The sequence below is a fragment of the Pseudopodoces humilis genome, chromosome 9 (assembly GCF_049639895.1).
Source record: "Pseudopodoces humilis isolate 2021_Gansu_Grassland_sample_001 chromosome 9, ASM4963989v1, whole genome shotgun sequence".
NCBI lineage: Eukaryota > Metazoa > Chordata > Aves > Passeriformes > Paridae > Pseudopodoces > Pseudopodoces humilis.
Window position 1 is genome coordinate 6,271,474 of NC_142208.1, and position 27,985 is coordinate 6,299,458.

Consider the following 27,985-nt stretch of genomic DNA (forward strand, 5'->3'; position numbering starts at 1 on the left):
CAAGGCATGGTGGAAAAGAGGAACAGGATGTTCTGGTAGCTACTGTCTTGTGTCTTGAAGCAAAAGGGCTGGTAAATGCAGTAACCTGAGTGTCTGGCTCTGAAAAGACAGCATCATCTTGGAAGAACACACATGTATTTTGTTATGTTTGTTTGTTTGTTTGTTTGTTTGTTATGGCTCTAGTTTCTCTCTTCTCTTTTTTAGCTGCACAGAAGTTAGGCAAAGATGATACAAGGTGCACTTCATATAGAAATTTAATGGCATATACATTAGCATGTACCTCACTTTACAGAAAAATGGAGGTATCAGTACAACCTGTCCCCTCACTTTTTAGGAAAACCTCAGACCTGTGTCTTGCTGGACAAGGAGAGTTGGACTGTGCTGTACCTTTCCACTTTTGTAAAGTGGACACAGATAGTATGTTCCAGCAAGATGAATGATTTGACACTGTACCTCAGTTACTGGAGGTGCTGTGTTCAGTCTGGGGAGAAGTGTCTGAGATGCCTTGCTACTAAGCTGTCTGCATGCTGGTGTGAGGGGAGAGAGGTGAAGCACCAGGCAGTACCTGAATCCACAGTAACTCTTTACCTGGGACTTAATGAGAGTCATCTGTTTTGTAGTCTATTGAAGTACCTTATCTTCAGGTGCCTAAAATGAGAGCCTAGGAGCCTGAAGTACCTAATTTAGACAAGAAAATTACTTTTGTTTGTAGGAAATTTCCTGAAAGGACTTCGGGAGTTATTCTGCAGTGAACTTTGGATTCTGCCTTGGGTGGTGGTATCCCTTGTGGGATATGTTTTGCTCAGTCTGTAAAGTTGTCAATACAAGGCATATTGCTATATCAGCCCTGTGGGTGCTTTGGCCTTTGCTCTGGATATTAGCTCTAGTCATGCAACTCTTCTTTTGCACGGTGTTAGTATCTCTAGATCTGTCTGCTGGGTTCTTCCTGCTTTCATGCTGAAGAGTGTGTGGGAGAAGGTGGCCAAGAATACAGTGTTGGAACGACCTTTTATTGATGGAGGCACAGTGGTAGTGTGTGCTGCCAATACACTTTGGCAGTGGATGCATCTATTTCAGCAAAGCTGTGCCTTTTACTGTTCTACTGCTCAGCCTTGTAGGAGAGAAATGGTACTTGCAGAAGCCTGTGTTGGAGGGCAGTGGGGTGTGTGATGGCTGTGCAGATGAACACCCTAGTGGGGGTGCCATGTGAGCCATGGGTTTTACCCTTCTCACTGTAGTGTGTATAGCCATGCCTGCTAAAGTCACTTGTGTCCATGTAGCTGGGATGTCTTCTGCTGCTGTCACTTCTTGGAGAAACCTCCTTTAACAGGTCCATGAGCACTGGCTAGAACTGTGGCAACCATTGGGGACACACAAGGACTCAGAGACCCCATTAACTTGAGGACTTTCCCCTAACCTTAGCAGACCTCAGGGAAGAACTCCAGCACTTGGATCCTGACCTCAGACCAAAAGCCTCTGTCAGGTATCTTTGAGGGGAATTTGATAGAATTTTCCTTATTTCATCATTAAGTGCCCACTGGTGGTCTCTTCTTTTGAAGAGACAGCAAGACCCACTGAAAGGCTATTTTTCCACAGTGGTGATTTCAGCATACTGGTGACAGCTCTGGTGGGTGTCTACTGAACCAAGAGTGTCAAAACCAACATCTAAAATGACCTTTAGGTTGTTTACTCAAAGCAGTAACAGACTCGCCCCCGTCTTCCTGATAAGGCCATCACCTATCAAGAAATAAGAAGAACGAGTGGCTAGATATGGAAATCATTGTGGGAGTGCCTAATTGAAAGCATACAGCATCATACAGAATTAATGCTATACACCAGTAACATTTGCCTCTTTTGTGGAATATGTAGAAACCAGGAGAATTACCAGGTATTGGAAAAAAGTTCATCACAACACAAATAGAAAATCTTTTCTTGAAGAGACAAATGTTTATAATTTAACTCAAGTGTCTCCTCATGCTCCATGATTCTGTTTCCTAGGTATGCAGTAAAGTATCAAAAATCAACAACTTTCATCTCACTTAAATGAAACAATTTAGATGATGAATATGAATTAAACCAAGAGATAAGTAGACATTAAAAATGCAGTAAGCTCTTAATTTAATAGCTAGATATGTAGAAAGCTAAGTACCAAACAGAAGCTAATGATTTGGTTTCCACTCTACTTTAGAAAATCAAGTTCTTTCTTACAAAAAAGTTTCTGCATAATCATAAGACAAAAATATACTTCCTTATATACATATAAAATATACATGCCTTAGAAAGTACAGGTATTCTAATGGATTTACCTCATTAAGCTATATTGTAGTATTTCACCATCTCAAAATAAGCTTTGTTTTAGCTAACGTTCACCTGATTTAGTTGTTTTTCTTTTATTAATTTTTTATTATTTAATTTATATTGATTTTTATTTCAGGTCAAAATAGCAGCACCATCTAATCCCACTTTTGTATTTGCTAGAGAATATCTAGACTGGCTAGTGTGAGGGTTTTCGTCCTGGAAGGTTTTAGTAAGATCCCTCTCCACTTGATATATAGGTCACATAAGTACTGAAAGCTTTAGATGTGATACAACACCTAGTAATAAACTGTTTTAACTTTTGGTTTTTTTAAGGGGAAAGAGATACCACATTTTGGCAGTGTTTCCTCTCAAACCTCAGACACTTGCTGACCTGCTGTGTAGATCTGTGCTGTGGTTGCAAAGTATCAAGACAGAACTAAGGATTTTTATATCTACTCTTCCCACCCAACAACTCTTCCCCCTTCCCTGTCTGTCAGGTAGTTTCTGAAGGCATTGAGGAGATAGGAAGGGAAGGGAAAAAGAACTGACCATTGGACAGATAAATGGAGAATAATGCCAACGACTAAGCCTCATTTCTTTAGAAATACAACCTGAAAATGCCTTGGTAATTAGAATGGATTGTGAATGGATTAGAATGTTGGAGGGGGCAGGGGAAGCAAGGTAAAAGCAACTGGTTTCCATGTCTGATTAAGGAATTTGCGAGTGCTTGGGGCAAGTGTTCCATTCTCTTCCTTAAACTCTGAGCTTTTTTAACGAGAATGATGGTTTTCTCTTTTCTTGTGCTGTTGTGATACATCATGGGAACATTTGGCAATGATGCATGTTGGACATGGAGCCCTGTTGCAGCTAATGGGCCATGAGGGATAATGACATCCAAACCAGAACTCCAGTTAAGTCACTGGGATGTTCAATTTCTTATCAAATTTTGGAGTTTTCTTTGCAATTTTCTATGCAAAGCAGGCACTTGGAGTGGAAAAGGTCATTTTGATAAAAATCCAACTTTTCACTAAAATCAGTTCTCTTCAGCACCCTGTCCCAAAATCTGTTATGTTCACAGTGTTCCAGAACAGCCTTGCCATCTGTCAGAAGCATTTTTAGGTAACAAATTATTCAACCTAACTGTGCCCTGTCTTTACCACACCAGTTGCGTTGTCTTTGAACTTCCTTGGGATAGATAAGCCTGAGGCTCACCAAAGGCAGCAGGAATCTCCAGACACTGAAGCAGAATCTCTAGAGCCAGGAAATAGGAATGTCCTGAGGACGTGGGTGTTTCTGAAGCACCAGACATCTTCTGAGTAGGGATGTCTTTACCTACTACAGCAGAAAGCATGTTCCAGCACGGAGGTAGTGCTGTTCCAGAAAGGAGTGTATATCTTGCTCTCCCTTTAAAATGGATCCTCTTTTGCATATTTTGTACTCTGGTAGGAGGTGGGAGGTCACACTGAGACTCTTCCTTACAAGATCCAAATTCATATTACCCACCCCCAGTTACTGCCTAAAACATATGAAAAGTTCCCAGATAAAGGATTTTTCTCTTTCAGCCATGTGTCCTGATCACTAGGCTGAGAATTCAGTGCTCGTAGGATCAAAGCCTGAATTTTTGTTTAGAGGGGAGTCCCCCTATCCAAAACCCTGTGGTTAAGGCATTTTTTGAGGAGGTGAGAGACAAGGGTTTGAACTGATGAATACATATCTCATGCTTCTTTTCAAGAGCATACTAATTACTAGACTGTGATATGAGAAGCAGACAGTGTTGCAACTATCAAATTGGTTTCTCGGCCTGGGTTTCAAAAGCAAGTGGCCTCAGCCAAGTTTGAAGTCCTGGCAGCGCTGGGTCAGTGTGCTCACAGCTGTGCTGCCTCCACAGCTCTCTGGGATTGGCTCTCAGACTGGAAATAAGTTCTGTCAGCTGTCTGAAGCTGGGGAATATCCGGGACAGGCGGGGTGATATGGGAAGCAGTTAAAGGGCACAGATGGCTCTGGTGGGGGTAGAGGAGAAGCCTTCTCTAGCCACAGTTTTAGGGAATTAACTTTCTCCGAATGCTGAGTTGTACATGCAACATGTCACTGAGAGCTGTTGAATATTTTGTTGTGAGACCACTAATAGAACTTGATAGACACATTCACCAGTTGGTGGAACAGATTTACCCATCATTTCTGAGTTTAAGTGAACGGGACTTCAGTTGTGGTTAAAGTTTTGGGGTTTGGTTTTTTTGTTTAGTTGTTGGTTTTGGGCTTTTTTTGTTTTGTTGTTGTTTTGGGGGTTTTTTTGTTTGTTTGTTTTTTAAATGCACTTCAGTCTCTTGCTGGACTGGAACTTTAAACAGTGTTATTTTTTCTCCTCAAGTCTCCTCCAAGATAAGGTTTCCTTGTATTCTGAAATGATGTGGCAGAAGGCAAAAAATAATCTTGTGACTCATTAGAAAATAAACAGAGGCATAATTGCTGTCTGTGTTGCAGTCCATTTAATCTTTTCTCTCTCCAGTCATGGAAAAAAGTTCATAAAAAAAAGTTGAAGTCTAGTGTGATATTTTTGAGAGAAGCCAACATAAAAAAATTACAGAAAAGAGAGGGAAAAAAAGCCCCAATACAGGCGCTATACATTATCTTGGACAAAATGGATTAAATTTCTGACACTCTACTCATCAAATTCTGACCTTGATTTGACCCCATTGGCTTTTTACTGTTTGATGTTCTCAAACGATTTGGTGCCACTTTTCCTTAGTAGTGCAGTTCATTTTGAGTATTAGATAGAGATCAATAGTCATAGCTTGAAATTGGCACTTTTGGACAAAAAATACATGTGGCAGTAACATAGATTTGATAGTAGTTCAGTTAAGAAAATGGTGTACTCTTTCATTATTGTTTCCAATGACAGTATCCAGAGTGTTACTTCATTCTTCTAGCAAACTTCTGACAGTCTTGTGTAATACCTTATCTATCAAAGAGTTTTCATTCCTCTCCTTTCATGCTTGGCTTCTGGAGTGGAACTTTATTTAAAAGGTCCCTGAAATTAGGAAGAATGACCATGGCACTTTTGTTATCAGGAAGAAATAAAGCCCCTTACTTCTAGACTTGTGTCTGGCCTCCTGCTTGCCCACATTGAAATCTCATTTATTGTGCTGGCTGTATGGTGGGAGCTTGACTGCCAGGAGGAAATAAGTGGCCTGTTGGATAAGACTTAATCTTCTAACAGGTAGGTGGGTTTTGCATACTGACTTCCCCACCTTTGTCTGTGTGAAAGCAGCCCATTGCTGCAGTGAGAGATGGGTCTTCATTCAAGGGGTGTTTATTCCTGAAGTGCAGCTTGAAGTATGCCTTTGGAGCATACAGCTGTTCTGGAGTGCTGGGCTGGGGCTCAGGCAGTCTCTAGGGCACAGGGTTTGCCAGGACTGCTCCTTTCTGTGGGGTCCCACTCTGGAACATTTGGTGCTGTTTAGGTGCAATGAAGCTCTTCTTCAGGTTTCCATCTGCAGGTCCTGAACATTTTGGGGAATTTTCAGCGTGCCACTAAAATCTGGCCTCTGGTGTAGGTGTGTCCTTCCTCCAGTATAACTTTGGATATCCTGACTAGTGTAATCCAAATCTGACAGGTAGCTGAAAATATCTTTTTGACCAAATTAAATTAAATTATGTATGTGGGGGAGGGGAAAAAAACACATACGGGCTAAGGAGAGGTTGTGAGAGAGGCACTTGTGAGAGAGATGTCATCACAGTCTCAGGTGCAGGGAAATGTCAACCATGGCTTGTGCCTTCTTCATACCAAGGAAGAGTCCAACCTTTGGACACAGATGAATAAGGAACCTGGCTGCAGCGTTCTTCTGCTCCTGGAATTATTTTATTAATTTTGACATATGTCCTAAGAAAATTGTGAGCACCTCTGTTTCAATAACTACTTGAAAAGCATTCCCATAAGTCCCCCCAAATCTTGATGAAGTAATTTGTCAGGTGCCTTCTGAAGAGCTTTCTTAAGTGCCAAGCACTAACAATTTCAGATCAGCAAAGTCCTTAGTTTCTTCTAGGCTGTTTATTTGAGAACCAAGTGCCCAAGCAGTTTTACACATATAATTTTTTACTATTTGGAAGCCAAGATGCCCAGTTTAAAACCATCTCAACTCCTACTGGCCGTTCTTACAGTCCTGATACATGACCTTGTTGGGGAAGAGAGTGCAGAGCATATATGATGCATAATACGCAGAGCAGTGGTTTGGATGGTATGCAGGATATTTAGATTGTGTAAATAATTGATAATCCAAGAAAATCAACAAGTCACTGTCCGTTTAGAGTCATTGATTATGTACTCCATGCTGCTAGCAATAACGTCTGTTTGGATCAAAAGAGCACAGCGAGACTTCCAAAAGACTGGAATGTCCTATTTTGTTAAGAAACCTGTGGCGTGTCATTATCAGCCTTTTCTAGCCAGCATTCAGAAATCACACAGTCTGAATGCAAATACAGGCTGCAGGAAAAATGGAAGGGCAACCAAGGCCTGTTTCCAAAGGATTCCTGCATCTGGAGTAGACACCTCAATAGAGATGGCTCTGAATAGAAGCAGTTGTGGTAGGGGCACCATGATGCTTTTCATGAAGAAGTGGGGACTTCTGTCCCAGGGACAGGCATCTGCAAGTGGTTGTATTTTCTTTTCTGTTTTCTTTAGAATTAAGTCTCTGGAAAGTATTTGCAGGTAAAATGAGGACAAAATATTTCTCCATGACTTTCTGGCTGTTTAGTAGAGGAGCAATGGCAATGATGAATAAAGACTGCTGAGAAGGGATATTGTAGATACCCATGACTCATGCTCTTTACCTGACAGCACCTCTGGGGCCTGTAGATATGAAATGGAGTTAGACCTTGTATTAAGGATCTTCACACTTTTGTTCTCTGACTCAAGTCTGGAAATGCTTTATGTACTGCCTTCCTGACATTTGTCATGTCCTGAAGACAGTTGCATATAGTATACTTTTTCAAAGGCCTGTGTTCTTCCACCTGTAAGCCCCAGCCTGCTATCAGGAGTGCTTGGAGACATACCAAAGCAAGTATCTCCTCTTGTGTGACCTGAGTTTAATTGCAGCTGTTTGAGGAGATTTTCCCTGATGAGGACACAGCATGTGTGCTATGAGACCGACTTCTCAGTTATGTGGCTGGAATTCAAACATCATCTTGTAGACAGAAGCCTATGGGTGCACAGCTACATAAGGGTTGGAAACTTCAATTCCTTTCAAGGGTGTGTCTTTGTAACAGTCTCCATCTGTAATCAATAAGCTCATGATAAATCACAAAATCCTCTCCTGTTGACCAAGTATCAGTGTTGCTGAGTACTAGCAATTCTCATTAGCTTCAATAGCCACTGCAGGTACTGGGCATCTTGTTATATCTGCTCACCTCACAGGGAGCCACGCTGTTCAGTTGTCTTTGGGAATATATGCTGTACTCATTGGCTGGGATTTGTCACTGATAAAATAAAGTTACCACAGTACTTTAAATCCCATGTAAAACCAGGAACAGAGATTTAGTGAAAACAAACCTTTAATAAAACTTTGACTACAGTTTTCACCATCTTCTGAAATATTTTAGGTAGGCCAACTTCTCACATATCTTCTGTCACTCATCTGCAACCCTGAGCAGCTGCCTTCCTTCCCAGGTTCAGTTTTAAACCTAAAATAAGGCTCAGCCTTGCTTTCCAACAGCCATTGAGTGTGTTTTGAGGAACAGTGCCACTGTAGCTGTTCCTGCTCCTCTCTTGTTTATACTTTTCCTGACTGATAAGTTTCAGTGCCTAAGTACATTACTTGTGAGTTTTTCTAAAGCAGCTCAAAGGCTGTATCAGCGGATTTTTCTCATTTATAGCATCAGCTATTCAGACTGGTGTGTAACTGTCACTAGAGGACACGTAATGATTCACACAAACATGTCTCAGTGGTGTGATAGAAAAAAAGAAGAGCTTTATTTTTCCGACTTCAGTATTTATAGATTCTTGACAATGACCAGGGATTGGATAATTAAGTTACCACCTTCCCAATCACACTGGTCATGCAAAATGTCCATCAAAAGACGTTTCTTAGAAGGAATGTATAAACATCTATGTTTATAGTTACTTTCCTGGGAAAGTGTCTAAAACTATGAAAAACAAAATCAGGAAGCTTATTTTTCAGGGCGGCATCTCACCCTTTCTTCTTTAAAAAAAAGGAAAAGAAAATGAACAAAGAAAATGAACAATATTCTAAACAATCAAAAGGAAAATAACAAAGAAAATAACCAATGTTCTAAACAAAATCAGAAGGCTCTAGTTTCAGGGTGATATGTAACAACTTGATTGATTATACTTTCAGGTGATACCATTGATTACTAAAGCAACACATGCACTTACGGGTAAGATATGCTTAAAATGTCTTGATTAGTCAGGAGTGGAGCCCTTAATCTGCTCTGCATCCTGTAGTTCACCAGGAAGGCTGGATGATCTGTGGGAGCAGAAGCAAACTCCAGAACACTGGAGGTGAACTGAAGAGAGTAATCACTGAAGGACTTGACATATGAGATTTGATCACCTTGCTGAATTTTGGGGATTCTTCAGGGATATAATCTGTGAGAAATCCCTGGCATGCTGCTAATTACATAAAATTGATATTAATAGTGAATTGTTTTTAGAACGGAAGCTGGCATATTGTAAAAATATCAAATGATAATGCTATGGTAGTTGACATACAGAATGTGCATTTGCAGCCTCGACTGTGACATGCTTCTAGGTTTGCTAGAAATTTTAGGTACACACTTATTACAACTTTTAGTGTAGACAAAATACCCAGCGATATTTAAGTAAATTATTTAGAACAGGAATTGCAAAGTCCAAATAAATTGCTTATTTGCTTTATTACCAGGGACTACACAGGTGCTGCAATTAGGCTGGTTTGTCAGAGCCAGATGTAAAAATGCTGCCTTCAGATAACTCCATCCCTTGCACACTGTCTTGCTATGATATCTTCTGTGTATACCCGTGTTGGTGTGGTATGGTTGCCCTCTGCTTGACTGTACAGAAGGAAGTGCATGAGTTTGGGGGTCTGGAAAGAAGCATTTTTGTTGACACCCAACTGGTATGTGGGGCATGAGTAAACACAGCTATGCAGCTTTATATATTGAGAGTGGTATTCTTGGAGGCTCAATGGTGCCTGTGCTGTTTTGGCTCAGCTGTTTTGGTGTGTGGCTGAGTTTTCTGAGTTGTGGTTATAGCCATGTTGAACAATGGATTGTAATAACATCCTGGGGCTGATTGTAGCAATGTGATAAAATAATGGATTGTGGTTTGTAAAGCAAATACTGGACTTTGGTGCTTTTAGGAGTGATACAGTGTCTGCTCTGCAATATGTTTAGCAATACATACAGAAACAAATAATCTTTGGGGTTGCTTAGTGTTTTTCCAAGCTTTTATTAGGTTGTTAAATGTAAAATCTGGGCCATCTTGAATACAGTGGAAAACTGCCTTTGCCTCTTTTGGATCAGGATTCCTCCCTTGTATCCTCCTACAGTGCCTACTGTACTTGGTAAATGACCAGAACCCCATCACAGCTAACCTAGGAAAGCAGAGAGCATCTGAGCTGTACTTTTGAAATTCAGTGCAGTGCCTCCAGGTAGTGCTCAAGGGCAGATGTTGTGCCTGGGCACTCTCATTGCTTGTCTCCATGCTGAGGGTCTTCTGAGCAAAGAGGTAGGAAGAGTCAGCAGGGAACATAGCTGCTTGACAACAAGGCTCAGAGATGGCAAGGGACTGATGGCAAACCAGAGGCACAGCTGAGGAGGGATGCTGTTGGCCTGACTACCTCTGATCATGTAGCAGTCTGTGTGTGCAAGGAATTTAGATAGGATCACAACTAAGTAAAGTTACATTGCATTAAATGCATCCTAGAAGAAAGCAACTTCTGCTTCAAAATCCTGACAGACAAACTAACAAACTAACTAACCAACCAGAAAACAAACTCTCAATTGCCCAGAAGTTTTGCTTGTAATGGGTGTTAGCACATGGATATTCTCCAAATGTAGGTGGCAAATATTTGGAGTTGGAGTGTGTGAAATGGTGCCATACCTCATTTCTCAGCAATGCAAACCTGCATCAGTTTGGCCATGGGCACATTTCCTCTCATGCCTTAATTCTAAGTAGACAGATGATAGTGACTATTCATATTTTAGATGCTGCTGTTCCTCTTTTGACATCAGAACACTTTAAAAAGGTGGGATATTGCTTCAGGTCAACTGCGGGCTGAAGAATTTCTATACTGTATTTTAACCTAAAGAGCAGTTTATAAAAAGCCCAGTTTATAAATCTCTCAGAGATCTTAGATCAGTACTGATCTCCAAATGATAGCCTCTTGGATATTATTGCTGAAACTTTCTGGAAGTAGTGCAAACCAGGAGGGAATAATTAATCCTCAGAGTAACCCCATTTACTCTAGCAGTTTGGCCTTGAGGGAGGTAGGAGCACTTGATGTCTGACAGCAGCCCCAAATGTCAGTATTTATCCACTCATTCATTTGTCTGCTTGCTGTGGTAGATTTCATGCCGTTATAAGCTGTTTATGTACAGCCTGATCAAAGTACTTAATGACAGGGTTAATTTCTATGTATAATGAGGAAGTCAAGACAGGAGACAGGTACTGTGTAATCGAATTTTTCATTTTGGAATTTGTTTCTCTTCATGTAGAGCTTAGCTTTGATTTCTATTACCATTAATGTTTGCATTTACTGTTCTTTCTAGTTTCTCAGATGAGCTAAACCTACTGCAAAAATAGTGGAAGCACTGAATTGTTCCAACAGCTTCCATGAAAGTATGAGGATAAAATAAAAAGAGTCTATAACTTCTCTGCAAGAAAACCTCAAAGTGCAGTTTGGTTTGGGGGGCCAATAAAATTGCACTTCTTGAACAGTCTACTGAGACATCTAATTCTCTTTTTCTGACTCAGTAGGTATAGGCACAGACATGGATGCTTAGATATCTCTGTACACAGCCAGAGAGACAAAGACTTATGTTAAAATCTGGAAATCTTACAGTTCATGAAATGTGTGTCTTCAGCAAGACTTTGCAGGCATAAATTAATCCCTTTGAAAGAGCTGATATTGAAAAGGAATGGTTCTCCTTTTTTTGAAAGATGGAAATGGAGCATTAGATCTGCATTTGCCCTGCTTATTTTGGTTTTCATTTTTAGATGCAGTGAGTGCTGTAAATATGTCTGTACATTCAGAAGTCTGGGGTACAGAAGGGATAGAGGCCTTAAAAAGCATGTCCCTCTGAGGTAGCTAGATTCAGGAATCAAGCCGGAAGTGGGAATGAATGGGCATATCCACACTACACTGCATCCACTGTTTTTCTATTTTTCTAGCATTCTATATATTTCAGAAAAAATAGGGGTTTAAAAATTCATGCTAAATTCTGTGGACTACTGTTACACTATATATATATATATATATATATATATATATGTTTCCTAATAAGGTTTCTACCTTATGGAGGTATAAATCCTTCATTGTGAGCTAAGTGTGCGCCTCTACTAGGACCACTGTGCAAGCTGTAGTTTGCAAATGCAGTGGGAGGCTTTGCTCATGTTAATTTGGGCTCAGTCATGCACCTCTTTTCCTCTTTTACATGCAAATAGCATCTGTGTCAATCTCTGGGATGCCTGCTTGTTCCTTTAATAGTGAGATTCCAGTTCATACCTTCAACCAGTGCATTGAACCAGTGCATTTGTGTGTGGGCAGAGGTATAGTGCAGTTGTACAGTTGCTCTCAAGGGAAGAGCTGTGACGGAGGTTGGAACAAGTTAGTGAAATAGAGAAGTCTTGAAAGAAGACACTGAGCTTTTCTGGTATGTTTCCATTTCTTTAAAAAAAAAAAAAAAAGAAAAAAAAAAAAGAAAAAAAAGGTGTGGGAGTGGAAAAGAGCAGAGATCTACACAAAATGATAATCCATTATCCTGCCCCCATAAAAAGGGATCTCTTGACTGCCAGAGAGATCCATTTCTTTCTTCTGACCCCAAGGGTTCTGGCAGCAGCTGAGGCTGGAGCACATCAGCCACCAGCCTGTGTAGCTGGGGTGACTGTGGGCTGAGTGCAAGTACTTGGATTCCTCATTGTGGTGCCCTAGTGTTGAGGGAGCTGGGCTGGTGAGGTGTTCTGGTGGGATCTGCTGCAGGCATCATGCTCCAGAGGGTCCCTGGTGTTGCCAAGCCACTGGCTGTCGCATGCTCTGCTCTCCCATGGTTTTACATGGTGGAGCACAGCTGCCCTGCTGTGAAGACAAGGAAGTTCAGGGTACTTGCTTGGACCAGCAGGCAAATTGACTACAAAGTATATTAGTATGATGTTATTTCTTCTGTCTTCAGCTTTCTCCTCTGCTTTATGGTTATGGCTACCTGAACCTAGCCACCACCTTCCTTTTCCTCTCCTGCTCTTGTCACACAAGTCAGTACAAAATTATTCAGGTGAAACAATTTCTATGACATCACTTCACTTGCTGTTTACTGAAGAAAGTTGGTATTAGTACCATGCAAGCCACAGAATGTGTTGTATGAGGACTAGTTTAAAAGGGTATTTGATTTAAGGTGCAAGGATTTCCAGAAGTTTGGAGTACAAAGTTTTCTAAGAAGGTCAGCTCAAAAGAATATGATATCCCTGTGAAGTTCTTAGCTAAATCTCAGTAGGCAGCTTGTCACAAGGGTTTTCAGAAGATGACAGCTCACCTTTTGGAATGCCCTGGCCCATGTTTGTTTTCTTCCCCAAAAAGACTGCCCTGATATCAATGCCACAGCAAGACTCAGTGTATAGCCAGGATTCAGCTTACATTCTCTTGTGTGTGTGTGTCCATGGACATCCTTGGGGGTTGTAAAATGATAACTGTGAAATATCTCTGCCTTTGAACTGCTTTATAATCGACTTGATCATATCATATAATCTACTTGATCTACTTGATCACACATACTGTGTGATACAGGTGGCAGAGGTGGGGTCAGGGATAAAAACACATGTACATGCTTTAGTCACAGTAATGGCATCAAAGTCATGCCACCTTTATAGACAGGGGAGGCCCTTAAACCCATCTCTAGTCTCCCACTGATCCAAGGGTAAACAAGGCTGTAACCTGTAGAGTCTCCACTGACTTCAGGTTTGACAATGCTACGCATTATGTGGGTAGTATGTTGTGACACAGTAGGATAAAATTCTGGCCCTATTAATGACTGCGGATTTTGGTATTGATTTTGGAAGTATTTTACAATTTCAGCTGTAGAAATTAGTGGTAAATTCCATGATGTAATAATCTAATTATTTCCTATCAAACAGGCTATTCAGCAACATGGCTATTCCAGAAAATGTTTTCAAATGGAACATGTTGAGCTGTTGACCCCATGAAGAAATACATGCATACAATAGAATTACTTTCTGTCTATTTAACACTTGTGTGTAACAATGTGGGTTTGGTTATGTTGTTCTCCACCATAATGACAATTTATCCAAACCAATTTGTTGTCTGGCCTAAATTTTGCAAAAATACCTGGCCTTTAAAACCTTTTGAGAAAGGGTGATATTTGCAGCTGACATATCTACAAGTAACTTAGATCAAGTTATTGATCAGTCCTGTATATGTCGCTTTCCAGTGGGAGGATGAGATAGAGAGGCCAATCCATTACTGCAGCCATCTACCACTGGAAAGCAATAGCACTAATGATACAGGTTTTCAATAGCTGATTTATATTATCCTGCAGTCAACAAGAACTCATGATTTTGTCACTGTACTGTTTAAAGGAGCACTCCCAATGCTGCCAGGCCCCAAATCTGACCTTTGTAATACAGCTGCTGTGTTACAAGCTGGAGAAAACTGAACAAAACCCCACCCATCCTGCAGAGTATGGTCTGGACAAGCTCTTTGCTCACTGAGCAATGGATCTTGTGAACCTCCAGTTAACATGAGGCTCTCTTTCTAGGGAGTTCTGGTATTCTGGCATTTAGGGAAAGAAGTGGGAAACACCCACAGAAGTGATTTCTCTGAGAGAGGCTGCTGGGAGTTTCTTCTCTGCTTGAGATCAAGCCAGTAGCTGGCCAGTTCTGAGAACTGTCAGCCTTTTGCACCACTGAAAAGTAGGTTCACCTTTGTGAATACCATCTTTTAAAAACCCAAGCTTGGGAACTTATTTTCTCTTTCTTTCTGGCCTTGAAAGGCAGCAGAACTCTGGTGGGGCTGGCCCAGCTCCCCCGTGGCCTGTGGCGGGGCAGGGTGGGCGGTGGGCTGACTCCATCGGTTCCCAGGTGGGAGATGGAGACTGTGGGAGCCCGGCCCCAGGCCGGGCCAGGCTGTGCTGTGGCGCTGACCCTCCTAGGAAGCCCTCCAGGTCCCATTCCGGCAGGGTGGCAGAAGCCCTTTCCCAGGGGGGGCTGAGCCTTCCCGGGGAGCCCGCCGAGCCTTTTCCAGCGGTGCTGCTGGGCCACGCCAGTCCCCGGCTCGGCTGAAATTCTGCCGCCACTGAGTTTTACCAGAAGCTGCCGGGCAGGGGGAGGGGAAGCCATCAGCCCTCAGCTTGTTGCCTCTGAGTGCTAGCCTGGCTGTTGAAATGGTGGCCACCCTCCCCCAGCACAGCCACGAAAAATCAAACGTCGTAAACAGCTCTGGCCACTGGCCCCAGCAGAGATCACGTGACCATCCACAAGACCTGGGCCAGGTTTAACCCTTTCACTACACAGATGATACCTGCAGACTTTTCTCTCCAGGGAGAGAAAAAGATGGGAGCGATCAACACGTAGAGACAACATGAAACATCAAGGTCAGTAAAGAAAGAGTCTAGCCTCAGATGAAAAGAGAATGAGGAGATGCTCTAATAAGCTGAAATATCCTTTTGGTAGAGCCATGGAAATGGACAAAAATGTTCTGAAAAATAACTCCTTTAATTCTTGAAAGAGTATTAGGGGAATGAAGTATTCAAGCTGTAGATCTAAGCAAAGGTATCCATTGATAAAGCTATGCAAATGGTGGAGTATCCCATGATACACTTAAACAGAGAGAGAGAGAGGGAGAGAGAGATGGGAGCTGATAAAGACCCTTTGCCCCCAGGGAGAGAAGAAGAAAACCTCTGTTCCCAGAGATGGTCACAGAAAGAGATGGAGAGAACCTTTGCCTTTGAATAACTCTTCCTTAAAATAATACCCCTTAAGTTCATGGCCCATGAACACACCTTTAGAAAGGCTGTAAAAATGGGAGGAAAGCGTGATGGCAGAGTTTATGCCCAGGCGGCTGCCAGTCATAGAAATGAAAAGCCACAAGAAAACTGTTAATTGTGAAGAGCTCTCCATGGAATGACAAGATAAAACTCCTCTCCCTACAAAGACTGATGAAAAGACTATTGTATAGTTGGTACTGCTTTAACATCCCAGGTTTTGTCTTTATGTTGTCAGTTGGGAAAAGAAAGCTTGGGTGGGGGGAGAAAAGGTTTCAGGAGGTTTTATTCTAGTTTCTTATTCTTGTAGTCCTGTTAAAGTTTCTTTATTCCTTTTAAGTTTTAAGCCTGTTTTGCTCTTCTACTAATCCATATCTCATAGCAAGAAATGAGTAAGTACCCTGGTGATTTTAGCTAGAGCTAAAACTCACCACAGGAGTGATTCTTGTTAAGATTCACTTTAGTTCCACCAGCTGCTCCCCAGCATTGTGCTACCCAGAGGGGAGGATGAAGTTCTTTCTCTGGGCTAATATTGCACTTAGAATCTCAGTGACCAACTGCTAGTTTGGTGGTGATTAATGAGAAATATGTATCAGTGGCTATAAACGGAGAGGCTAGTTCCCCCTCTTCTTCCTTCTAGTGATATGAGTACTTTGGGCAGCACAGAGGAAGTGTGTGCAGAATCCAGTATGGAGTAGAGCTCCTGAGGGAGATGGCAGCACCAGTGAGGAGCTGAGTTTGCTGGAGAAAGTTTTTGATGAGCCATGCAAGACCTGGCCTGGGCAGTCAGTGGGCACAACCCCATCCTCTCTTTGGATCATGTTTGAACATGGCAACAGTCACATCAGCTCAATGAGGCTGGGGTCTTCTTTTGGGAGTTCCTAGCAACACAGGCATGAGGGGAAGGCTGTGTGCAGAGCAGCCAGGCACTAAGGGGAGTGGGGATGTCGTGTGGAGCTCTGCATGCTTGGATGGGCTGACCTGCAAGGACAAGCACTGTGTTTTTGGACTTTTACACACCCTGTTTTCACACAAACATTTCATGTAGATTTGTAAAATGCAGTAGCTGCCAAGCATATTTTACACAGTCACAGTCTAGTGACTGAAGGATCCACTAATTAAGAAGCCTCTAATTAAGCTTTTAAATGATAAACTGTAATGACTCTAGTGCAGCTGTTGTAAACTATAGAGTAAATTATATCCAGTTGAAAGAGGCCTTAATTACATAATTATATAATATACTCTAAAGACTTTGAAAGATAAAAGAATTTTTAGTATTTGCAATTAAAAAAAACAAGGGAGTAACAATAGAGCTCTTAAACCAATGAAAGCAAGGAAATTCAAAGTTAATCTGAAAAGCTGTGCTGGTACTTTCTTTTATTCTCATGTTCTAATTTTTGGAGGGTTGTTTTTGTTCTTTTTTGTTTTCATGATGGATGAGATAAAGAAGTATTGTCAATCAGGAGCTTATGTCCCCTGCTTTCTTTTTTCTTGCTTTTATAGGTCCATCTATAGTATTAATGATAGCAAACTTTCTTGGGCTTCACTTTTGCAGAAATTCCTAGCAAGAACACATTTGTCAGCCAGCTTGTCTCCTGATTTACAGAATGGTTGGTTGTTACACATGCATTTTTGAAGTCAACAGGACCTTAAAAGTTGGTGACATTTGGCCCTTTGAGACCATGTTTAGGCCACATACCAGCGTGTTGTTGGTGCAATGTTGGCAGCTGTTCTCCATGCTGGACTTGCCAAATAGAGAAGAGGGTTGGATATATCTAGGACAATTCAGCTAAGTGGAGATTGCACTCTGGGCTTCTTTTTTACAAGGTTTAGTTTTGCTGCACTGAAACTGAGGAGAGTTTAGCCCTTGCCCACATTGGGCAAGCCTAGCCTTTAGACATCGGCACTCTTTCCCTCACCCCAGCTCTGCCTGATAGTGCCTCCTTGGGAACCTCACCAGCTCTGTCTCCAAACCTGCATCTGCTCTCAGCCTCCCTCACTTACCCAGCCCCATCTGCTGCCCTTCCTTGCCATCTCCAATCACAACTGACACCGATGTGCTGCAGTGAGCAAATCCCCCTTTATAGAGAAAAGGAAAGATGTGTCTGATAATGAGCCTAGTGGCTCTGCTCTGCTCATCTGTTGCAAGTTCTTTTTGTTTCTTCAATTACTGCTTCTCAGGACAAGGGCTGTGCTTTTTGTGTCTGTGAGCTGCAGCTACACAGAAGATACAGACAGTAGGCTGTGGAGAGAGCTTAATTCCTACAGCTGTTCTTAGGGACTGGCCTTCAGTGTTTTTAGGACCAAGCAACCCATGACAGCCAAACGGGTAGTGCTTTTTGTTGCTTATTCCAGCCACATTCAAGTATTTTTATCTGGAAATGTCATACTGAGGGAAATAAGGAATACAGATCTCACAGTAAATTTTTATGGCTGATTAATTAACCCAAAGAGTATTAAATTGTGCTAATGTAGTTTGCCTCTTCGATGCTGTCTTTAGACTTCAATAGAACTAAATACATGCTTAAAGTTAACTACATGCCTAAGTGCTGTGGTGAATCGGGGCCTAGGGCATTAATTAGAACTTGGCTCAGATTTACTTTCAAGCTTTTCCCTCTTTTTTTTTTTTTCCCTTTTTTTTTTTTTACTCCTCAGCGATCAGCAGTTTAATTGGTATGCAGATGTTCCCCTTTATTGCTGGCAGAGGCCTCTGTCACTGTTCTGAAGGTACTCAGACTTCAAGGCTGGTAGAGTGGGCAGGAAGAAGCCCCCCCTGAGTGCTTTCAAGCTTTGTGGGAAATAATGATATATGAGACAGGGATTCCTTTGGAACCTGAAGGGAACATGACAGACAGAATAATATGGGAGGAAAACATTGTCTTCACAATTAAGACTGATGGTCTCATCTTGTCTTCTTGTTATTGTTACCAGCCAAGACTGAGATGAGCTGTTATGAAGAACTTCATTTTGTGGCAGGTTCTGTATGTTGGGCACACTGCGCTCAGTGGTAGCTTTCCATCCAAAGTACAGGTATTGACAGGCTCTGAGGAACTCTTTGAGATGGTGGTTTAGCTTAAAACCTAAAATTCCTTCCAGCATTGAGATGCATTTTGTCAGGAATGACAGTTGCAATTTGATAATCTTTTACCACTTTGCCTGCCTATATGAAGAGTTGTTGGGCACAGGAGTGTCAGCTTTATGAATCAGATTTTCTCACACTTTATTAATTTTACTTTCCAGTGGTTAGTGCAAGTTTGCAAGAGACAATTGATTTGTACAGATCTGTGTAGGATGGAGCAAAGCTGGAACTAAAGCAGGAATGCAAGTTGACAGCAATGCAGTAGCTCTAATTGACAGACACCAACAGCACTATTTGAAAACAACATCTCCTCTGATGTTTAGGTTAAAAATGGCCCTCAATTTGTCTTCAGGTTGCCATGTCCAAAAACAAATGTTTTTATGTGTACTCATTTCAAATGGATTAGACAAAATATCAAGTGCTCATTTTCTATATTTTTGTTTTCAAGTTAGATGATTCAAACTGCTCTTGTGCAAGGTACTGGAAGATGGCTGTTTCTTAACTCCTCCAGAGTAAAAGCTGTCTTTCAGGGGATGCTTTGCACATGTGAGATTTATGTTAGTATTTTTTGGCACCCACGGTTTGCATTCTAGCTAATGGGAGGTGGAAGGACTAATAAACATAGTGTATGTTGTGGGTGCAAAAATGCAAATAGAAATTACACCCAATGTGGAAAGGGCTAGGAAAATGTACCTTCTTTGATGTGAGCAGGGCAAGTTAGGAAACATCATCTTCCTTTTACAATTGTCTGTTACTCTTTACATTCCTGGAGAACTGGGATCTTGCTGTTAATCTTACAAAAATAGATGCTGTGGTGAAGCCTCAGGCATGAATAAAATTGGATGTTAATCTTAAAGCATATTTTTTACAGCTATGCACTCAGAGCAGTGAATCTAAATGATTTTGGAAACTATGGTTTTTACTTATTTAGATGAAAATGCTGTGGGGAAAAAGGTCAGTGGCATAGGTACATATTGTAACATTTGGGTCTCCTGAAAGTTGAACAGATAAGCACAGCAAACATTAGACATCTCTGACTTAACACAAATAATAGGCAAAGCTGAAAAAAGCCTGCTGACAAGAGGAGTGGGTGTTGGTGGGTGACTTGCTGCAGTTTTAGATCTGTTAAGTGTAGGTTTTTTAGCATTTTCATTATTTAAAAGTGGAGTGGTGGTTTCTTCACTCCTTCTGAAAAGTTACTAATTTACTCTGAAATATAGGGTAAGCCACAATGATTTAACAGATCTGTAATGTGCTTTAGAATAACTTTAAGTAAGTCACCTTCCTGCTCTCTAAGCTTCCCACTGTCTCAGCTCTGTCCTCACTCCTTTCTCTGTGTACATCTGCACCAAAATGCAAAGCAAGGCTGCCCCATACATGACTTTCATCTATATTCTGTCTCAGCTGGAGCACCTGGATGGCTGTGACCACTGGTGGTCGTGCAGGTTCACCTCATTGCCAGACTTCAGAAAGACTGACAGTAACAGGCTGAGCTAGCTACGTTCGGATATTGGGAGTGGCAGCTTAGACTGTGGAGTGGTTCAAAAGCTGCTGCTCTGCAGGTTCTGCTGCAGGTGGACAGCCCTTTCTTGGCGGAGCCCTGACGTACAGAGCCTGCCTTTTGCCTAATGCATGGGAAGTACCTAGTGGAGTATAGCCAAGGACTGTGATTATGGTCTCCAGGATATTCCTGGGATGCAGGCAGCATTAATTAATCTGTGGTACTCTGGGTCTGATTCAGAGAAAGCAGCTGATGTGTGTTCCTGAGGGTCTGTCCAAGAAGGCAAGCAGCCTGCAGGGATGGAAGGTGCTCAGGACATTTTCTTCTGTTGTCAAGCTGAAAGCTGTATCATGCCCACAGCTGTGCTGAGTAGCCATGCCTATGGCAGGATGCTTCAGCTGCAGGCCTTTTGTATGGATGATATTTAAATCTGATGGAGCCTCTCTGAGAAGGAGCTGGTCATGTATTTACTCCGAGAGATCTCTAGTGGTTTGTGATAAGGAATTGGGACCTGGGGCTGAAGCCACAACCTCCAGGACCAAACTACAGAATTTACACAGCTGCCAAGGCCTGCCCGTTTGCTTTCCCTGATGAACGTCTGTCATCACACAACTTTTGCATTTCTGTCTGCTCTAGCCACTACTGGTGGAGGGAAGAATGTGTTTTGTTCAGTATAGCAACGATGTCTAGCTCAGTTTAATTTTATTAGCTGCTGCTGATTTGTTGCTATTCAGTGCATCCATGGATTTATTTAGTATCAATAATCAAGGGTAGATATACTTGAATAGAAAGCTAGGTGGAAATGCTGAGTTTCTGGAGGACTCAAAAGACTTCTCTTGCTCCTCTTTGTTTCCCTGTTCTACGAGGTGTGAAGAACACTTGTCCACTCGTAATTGAAACTATTCAAGACGCATGGGCCTGAAAGGGCATTTTAAGTTTCTCTTGCTGTCTGGTATAGTAAAGATCTTGTCTTCTAGCAAACATTATGAATGAAAGATTTTCTTACAAGGAGAGATGGTAAGATGGTGTACTAACTTCTATTCAGAAGAATATTTTGATGTGAAACCTTTCTTTTTCCAGAAAAATAACTTTCCATCAGGAGAGTTATTAACTATTTTCTAGTTGCATGATCCTTTGTTGTAGCATTGAAAATATCTAGCTTCCTCCATGTGTTTTTAGATGAGATATTTACAGGAAGCATTTTCTATGATTATAGAAGAGCAGATTAAATCTGGAAGTCATTGAGAGAAACCAATAAAGAACTTCTTTGATGTGATTTTTTGAGGTACTTGCTGGAATTGAATTGCATGTTTTTGGGTATAAGGGCACTTGAAAGCTTGAAGAAGCTTAAATGTAGATGATAATGAACATGTTATTGGTACTTATAGGTCAGTTGATAATGTCAGCATATTCAAGTGATATGAAATATCTCCGTGTTTTCATGGACAGTGCCTAACTCTATATAGTTTATTGTAATAACATGATCCTTGATATAAACTGATGATAAATGTAGCTTTATAAAAATTTTTTTTAGTAATCCAATTGTCCTGAAATGCCATATCAAAAATATGTTTAGTACAGAACATATACAGTTACTGTCTGCCAGTGTTACCTCTATGAAAGCAACCTAAGCTAAGGAAGCACATTTGGGAAAAAAAGTGCCAAGCCAAGGTGGTTGTTTTTGGTTTTTTTTTGTCTTTTAGACTTTCTGGGAACATTCATTAATAGTTGGAGATGTGGTCTTTCAACTAAATTTCTTTCACCCAGATTATATGCAAATTGCAAGATTCTTCAAGCATAAAGTCATATGCCACGAGTATGATATTAGCATTTCTTTTAATAAAAATAACTTTGGAATAGGTACCTTGTTTGGTGAATTGCCTTCCTTGTCATTCATCGCTGTTTAACATCTTTGTAGATCAACAGTAACTGGAAGGAAAATACTGGACAATGTTTCTTGGAACTGGGGTTGGAAGAGGTCTGCCTTTCTGGAAAAGAAATACTGATTTTGGTTCTTTTTTTGTCCTGGCCTTTTTATGATGTTGTGTATTGCAAGAAAAGAATTAAAGTGAGCACTAGATGAGCTGTGAGCTCCCTTTAGACCAGAGTTTGGGAGTCTCTGCTCTGACATGTATTTTGTGGTTACTTTATCCTGAAGGACTTTCACAAAATCCCAGAATACATTCTTCCAATAAGATTTCACATAGTTTGATAAATATTTGGGTAAATTTCATACCATCTTATCGAAGCAGACAATAGTTCTTTCTTGATGATCTGAGCTTAAGTGAAATGCTCATTTATGTTAGTGGAATCATAATTAAGAGTACAGGATCCAAATCAGTGCTTTGTTACTCTGCAGGAGTAGACTGAATCAAGCCTCTGTCAAGAACCACTTCTGCAATACTGAATTAACATACCCAAGACCAGCACATCAGGAAGATAGCCTTCTACCAAGAATAGTGTGGAGATACACCTTGTTCACAGAAGCTCTGGAAACATCATGAGACTCAGACAGATACAGTGCATCCTCTGATTGCAGAGATGTTGCTGCTCTCTGAGCACTGCACACTCTGTGTTCATGACTGATGGAAATAATGCCCAGTTTTGGGGGAGCTTTGTGTTATGGGAGACAGTAACAGCTGCTCTAATAGGGTGGCTTATCACTTTCTTGTGGAGACAGGTACAGCTTCTGTTCTCTTTTGCACCCTCAAATCTGGTATAACATTAATTAGATTGTTACTAGGTTTCATTAGTGAAGCTCCATAAAACAAAAAAAGGTTCTATAGTCATGCTAAAACTTGGTATGCCATTTATACAAAGGGGGTGAACAGAGATCAGTAGCCATGAAACACTGCTTTTCCAGAAGTGTGAAATATTTAGGTAAAATATCTAGGTGAAATCTAAGAGAAATTTGATTACTGCTTTATAAAATGTTGCCTCTTCCCTTCTAAATAGGTTCTATCATCTCATTAATGCAAGCCCTGCCCCTTCACCTAGATTCCTTCCCAGGCAGCTACAGTGGATCTGCTCACCAAGGGAATTTGTCCCACTGGATTCCATTTTTTTCTGTGCAGTTGAATGAAAAGTGTGTGTCTTCTGAAGAACAGCAACTGAAAGAAATATTGATGACTGCCAGGGTATCTACAGAAAAAGATATGAAAATTACTCTACTACAACAGCGAAGAAAAATGGGCTTTGTTAACTCTTTCTTGTAGGTTGTATATATTAATAGGAACAAGTAAAGTTTTGTATTTTTTCAGAGAAATACACAAGGCCTTGAATTGTATTGTTTTAATTGCAGCTAACTGAATGAATTAAGTGGAAAAATGCGCATAGTACTTTGATTGTCTAATTCTCTGTATGTGAGGCTTTGGGAACAATTTGTTACTATAAAAGAACAGCAGTAACCAGAAATCAGCCGACATGTAATTGCTAGGCAGAGGGGCAGTTTGGGGAAAGCTGATACTTATTTATAAATTATTAAATAAAAGCACATAATATGAGGATCATCTCTCACTTCCTCCACACTTCATACATTACTCATCTTCCTAAATTTCATGGTTTTGTATTCCCTTAGTACATTGCTGCTTATAACCAGTGCAGGCATCAAAACCACCCACATCCAGGAAAGGAGATGCCTGTGCATTTGTAATGCTGGCAGTTTTGGTTATGGGACTCATCAAAGATTATGAACCTTCAGTTCAAGGAAAGGAATCTTGACTCAAGTTTTAAACATTGTTTTCAGTACCTAAAATACACCTGAGTACCTGGGACTGTTCAGATGGCTGAAACTCTGGCTGGTGTTTCCACTTGACTATGTATCTTTAGAGATTTTTACAGCTAGCCAGTACCCTAAATAGAAGACTTAAGAGCAATTTTGGCATTACATTTGACAGAGTTCTCAAAAAAAATTGGTTATGTAATTCACATCAGTTTTGGTAAGAATTGGGTAACTTCTGGTTATCTTGAGTGGTTCTCACTGCTCACTTGTGCCTTACTACCATAGGAAACACCCATTTGCATAGGAAACAGAGAGGAGGTAGGTGGTGATTGGACTCATCAAGAAGGTAGAGCAGTGTTTTAATTCTCAGTGTTTTTGGCTATTTCAGCTCTCCTGTAGGATGGAGCTGCCATTAGTTCCCTTAGCACGAATTTGAGGGCTTTCTTCTAGGAAAGCAAGGTCTATTTCAGAGCACACAGTAGCAGTTCCTTGTGCCATGTAACAAGGGGTTGGGTAATGTCTGGGCTCACAAGTGAGAAGCATGTCTTACAGACCAAGAGGCCCTTTGTGATCTGCAGAAGAGAGTCTGTGGATAGGAAGGTCTGCCAGCACCTGGGGAATTGGCACTGCTGAATACATCTTTGGACTTGCTGAGCTGCTATATATGATGACATTTATGCCGTACAAACAAATCCCACCATTAGACCACTTAAACACTGTTTATGCAACTTCAAAATGGTAGAGGCTTAATTTTATGACCTCATCTGCAGGTTTGTTATATGTCCACGCTGAAGTGGTGTGAAGATTAAATTGCTAATCCTAGTTACCAGTGTAGACTGTTGAACAGAAGGTGCCTGAGAGGTGGAACTGGGCAGAGTTTAGCTTTGCGCAGCTTTTGCCAAGAGTTATTTGGTATCCCTGTCACTGTTTTTTGATGTCAAAGAATATTTTCCCCCAAATAACCTATTTTTATGCAAAAGAACACAGCTGCATTTATGAAAGGTCTTGGATTTTACAGTAAGTCTGGTTTGTGTATATTGTCTGCATAAGTACCAATAGTCATAATGAAAAACAGTTTTGTTACAGGGATTTTTAACAGTGGTTTTCAGTAGTTTAGAAAGCATTGGAGCTAATTCCAACAAATGAAAAAAATCAAAACAAAGCAGCTTTGAAAATGTTGATACAACTTGGCAAATAAATCTTTGGTTTTAACTCTGCTCTATTATTTCTCTGATACTAAAACCAGTATAAAGCATTATGGATTTCAACCAGCTCAATGGAAGATACAGTATGGCTTTCAGCCCACTGTCCCCTGCACTGGGGGGCTAAATCTTGGCTGTGCTCTTGTGAAGCCTTTGGCTGCATGTTCTGAGGCAGCTTCTATTCAGTGCTTGTGTGCAGTGTTAAAGCTGTCTTCACTGCACCTCTTTTTCCAGCACGACATGGGAAGTTTCCTGGATTGAATTCTCAGTCACAAAACTCATATGGGAGCCACTTAAAATGTAAGACCTTTCAAACCCTTGTGAGTTCACAGCATTTAAAGATAAGAGCACAGTATTGCCAAGAAATGTGTCTTGTTGAGGCCCACAATTAACTTTATCAAAAGAAGGAATCTTATTTTTGCCTGCTACAGATAGAGGTTGCATCTCAAAGCAGCCTAAAGTTAGAGATAGCATCTGGTTCAGATCACGATATGATGAAAGATTCAGGTTAATTAGTATTTATTCTTAGTTGATAGTTATTCCTTTTGGCTTGAGCTAACAAGCAGGAGTTGGAGTCCCACAAAGTTGCATCTCCTGGGTTGAGAGATGAGTGAGGGAGACAGTCTCCATGGTGAAAATGTATTTAGGGATGGGGATGTCAGTAAGAAAGACTGGCCATTGCCTTGGATTCTGATGGCCTGAAGGGAGGATGCTCTGAGGGATGGCTAAGTGCCAGGAGGGGGGGTTGGATGTAGGCATGGGCTGAGGCATCCCACGGGGCCATGGACAGTGGGAGGTGCCCTGGTTCTCTGCTCAATCCAGTGCCCTCACATGCTCACACAACCCCTTTCTGCCACCAGTTGCCCTAACTGGGTGGTTTTGGCCACAGGGAGCAGTCAAGGAGAAGCTGTGAAGGTGGGTTCTCAGAGCACTTCCAAGGCTTTCAATTCCCCGCTGTTGCCACTGTTTCCTGCACACCACACAGGCTCTACCAGCAAAAACACCACACCACAGTATAAGGGCAGTTGTTCATCTTGGGATTGTTTTTTTTTCCTGAGGTCTCCTAATTGCTTATACAGCCAGGAGGAGCCTACCAGGTGGAGAGCAGCTTTCCATGCTTTTTCAGCTCCCATATTTATACTCTTTTTTTAAAATCACTGTTAGCATTTTGTTGGAGTTGAGACATTTCTAGCAGGATCTCCTGTGTATCTGGGCAGAGTTGCTCTTCTCCAGTAATCTCATGGACTGTTTTGTTCCCTCAGGTACTCAAAGAGAAGATAATTTCTACATTGGTAGGAATTCTCTGGCTTCACGGGTTCTAGTGGCCTGGGCAAGGCAGTCCCATAGTGGCAGGCACTGTGCCTCCTGCCCTACAGCCATATGGCTCCACTTTCCTGCTCTCTCACATGACAGTCTGGGTTTCCCCAGCAGGTGAGGCTGTTGGTATAGAGGGCTGTGGGGATGCCTGTCCTTAAGGGCTGAGACAATGGCAGGAAGGCTGTGGGCGTCACTGGGCTGTCATGGCTTGGAGTATAGTGTGGGTGCAGTTGAGCAGCTTTTGCCTTGTGGACATGGCTGCACAGGCTGGCCAGTGTAGATTTGTGACTCTCCCCTGCACTCCTTTCTGGAGATGTTTATTTTAAAGTCTCAACAAGACCTAAATTAATTCCCTTAATGTGCGTTTAACTGTCCCCTTTTCCCCAGCCCTCTGGAGGAGCTGGGGAGGTGCTGGCCCCTGCACCTGTGTCAGGAAGCTTCTGAGTTGAGGCTGAACTTGCAATCACCCTCCCCATGCTTCTCTTTGCAGGGGCATTGCTGAGAAGCTGTGGGGTTGAACAGAGATAGAATAGCACAAACTGGGATTTTGGATGGAAGAAGGGGGGCAAAAGTACTCCAAAACTTGCACATAAGTAAAAGAGGTGGTAATTCTGCCTTGGAAACACCATGGTAGTCTCTGGAGAGATTGCTGAGCAGCAAGGTTCCACCTTGGAGCACAGTGCTGGGCTTTGCAAATCCCTAGTGTCTCTCTGCTTTGCAGCCTGTGGCAGCCAAATAGGAACTGCAGTGGACAAAGCTTGTTGCTTTTAGCACAGAAAAATTCTAAACTTAAACCAAAACATGTATCATGAATCTTACGAGCACTAACTTCAGTGCTTATTCTATCATAAAGAAACTACTAAAAGAAAGAAAGATGGAAAATAGTTTTAATAGCTCACTTAATTGTGGAAGCTTTATTATGTCCTCTTGTGCTGATGATATAGGCTGAATCCCAATTAGATCAGGTGTGTTCTATGTGATTATAGTCTTGAACATCAGCTGTGTCAGTGCAACAAACTATTTGTTTGCAGCCCAGTTCTTTGAGAGTTCGCCCATATAGAGGCATAGACTGTTGATTTGGCCACCACTTATGGTCAGCATGGCACACTTATATGGCTGTTGTGTATGTAAAGGTGTGGACAGATGGCTTGGAGATTATTAAGCTGAGTTAAAACTGTCTCTGTTTTTCCTTTTCCTGTTTCCTTCCCCTGGGCATTACTTAAATGACTGGAATGTGGGTTAAATAAATACCCACAAACCACCTGTGTCTTTCATTTGCTTCCTAGAAAGAAGAGAACACTCCTTCCTGTTACATATGTGATGAAAATGGCAAGACAGGTGTGGATCTGCAGTAAACTCCAAGCTATGTAGCAGCTACACGTAAGGTCAGAAATTAAGCTGTTAGTATGAAAAGCACAAAGCTTAGAAGTAATTTATTCTGTGTGTTTGTTCCTCATGTTAACTGCTGGAAAGTAAATTGTTTTGTGTTGTGTTCAGATGCAGTCTTTTCCACAGACTAAGTGTTCTTCAGGTTCACTGGACAGAATGGGCTCTGTTTTGAAGGTATAAGGAAGCTGGATGAGCAGGTGTGGGAGATGAAGTCAGGAGGTTTGGCCACCCTGGAAAGCACTGGAGCTGGGTTACAGTTATGAGATGCTAGACTT

At 41.5% G+C, this 27,985-nt stretch overlaps 1 long non-coding RNA gene across 3 annotated transcripts in view; it reads left to right on the plus strand.

Annotated features, from left to right (window-relative positions):
• Positions 1-27,985, plus strand: part of LOC148183752 (uncharacterized) — a 74,259-nt gene that overhangs the window by 37,207 nt on the left and 9,067 nt on the right. For all 3 annotated transcript variants that reach the window (XR_015773226.1, XR_015773224.1, XR_015773225.1), the window contains exons 7-8: positions 26,267-26,435; positions 27,608-27,706. This is a non-coding gene — a long non-coding RNA (uncharacterized LOC148183752). The remainder of the gene's footprint in view (positions 1-26,266; positions 26,436-27,607; positions 27,707-27,985) is intronic.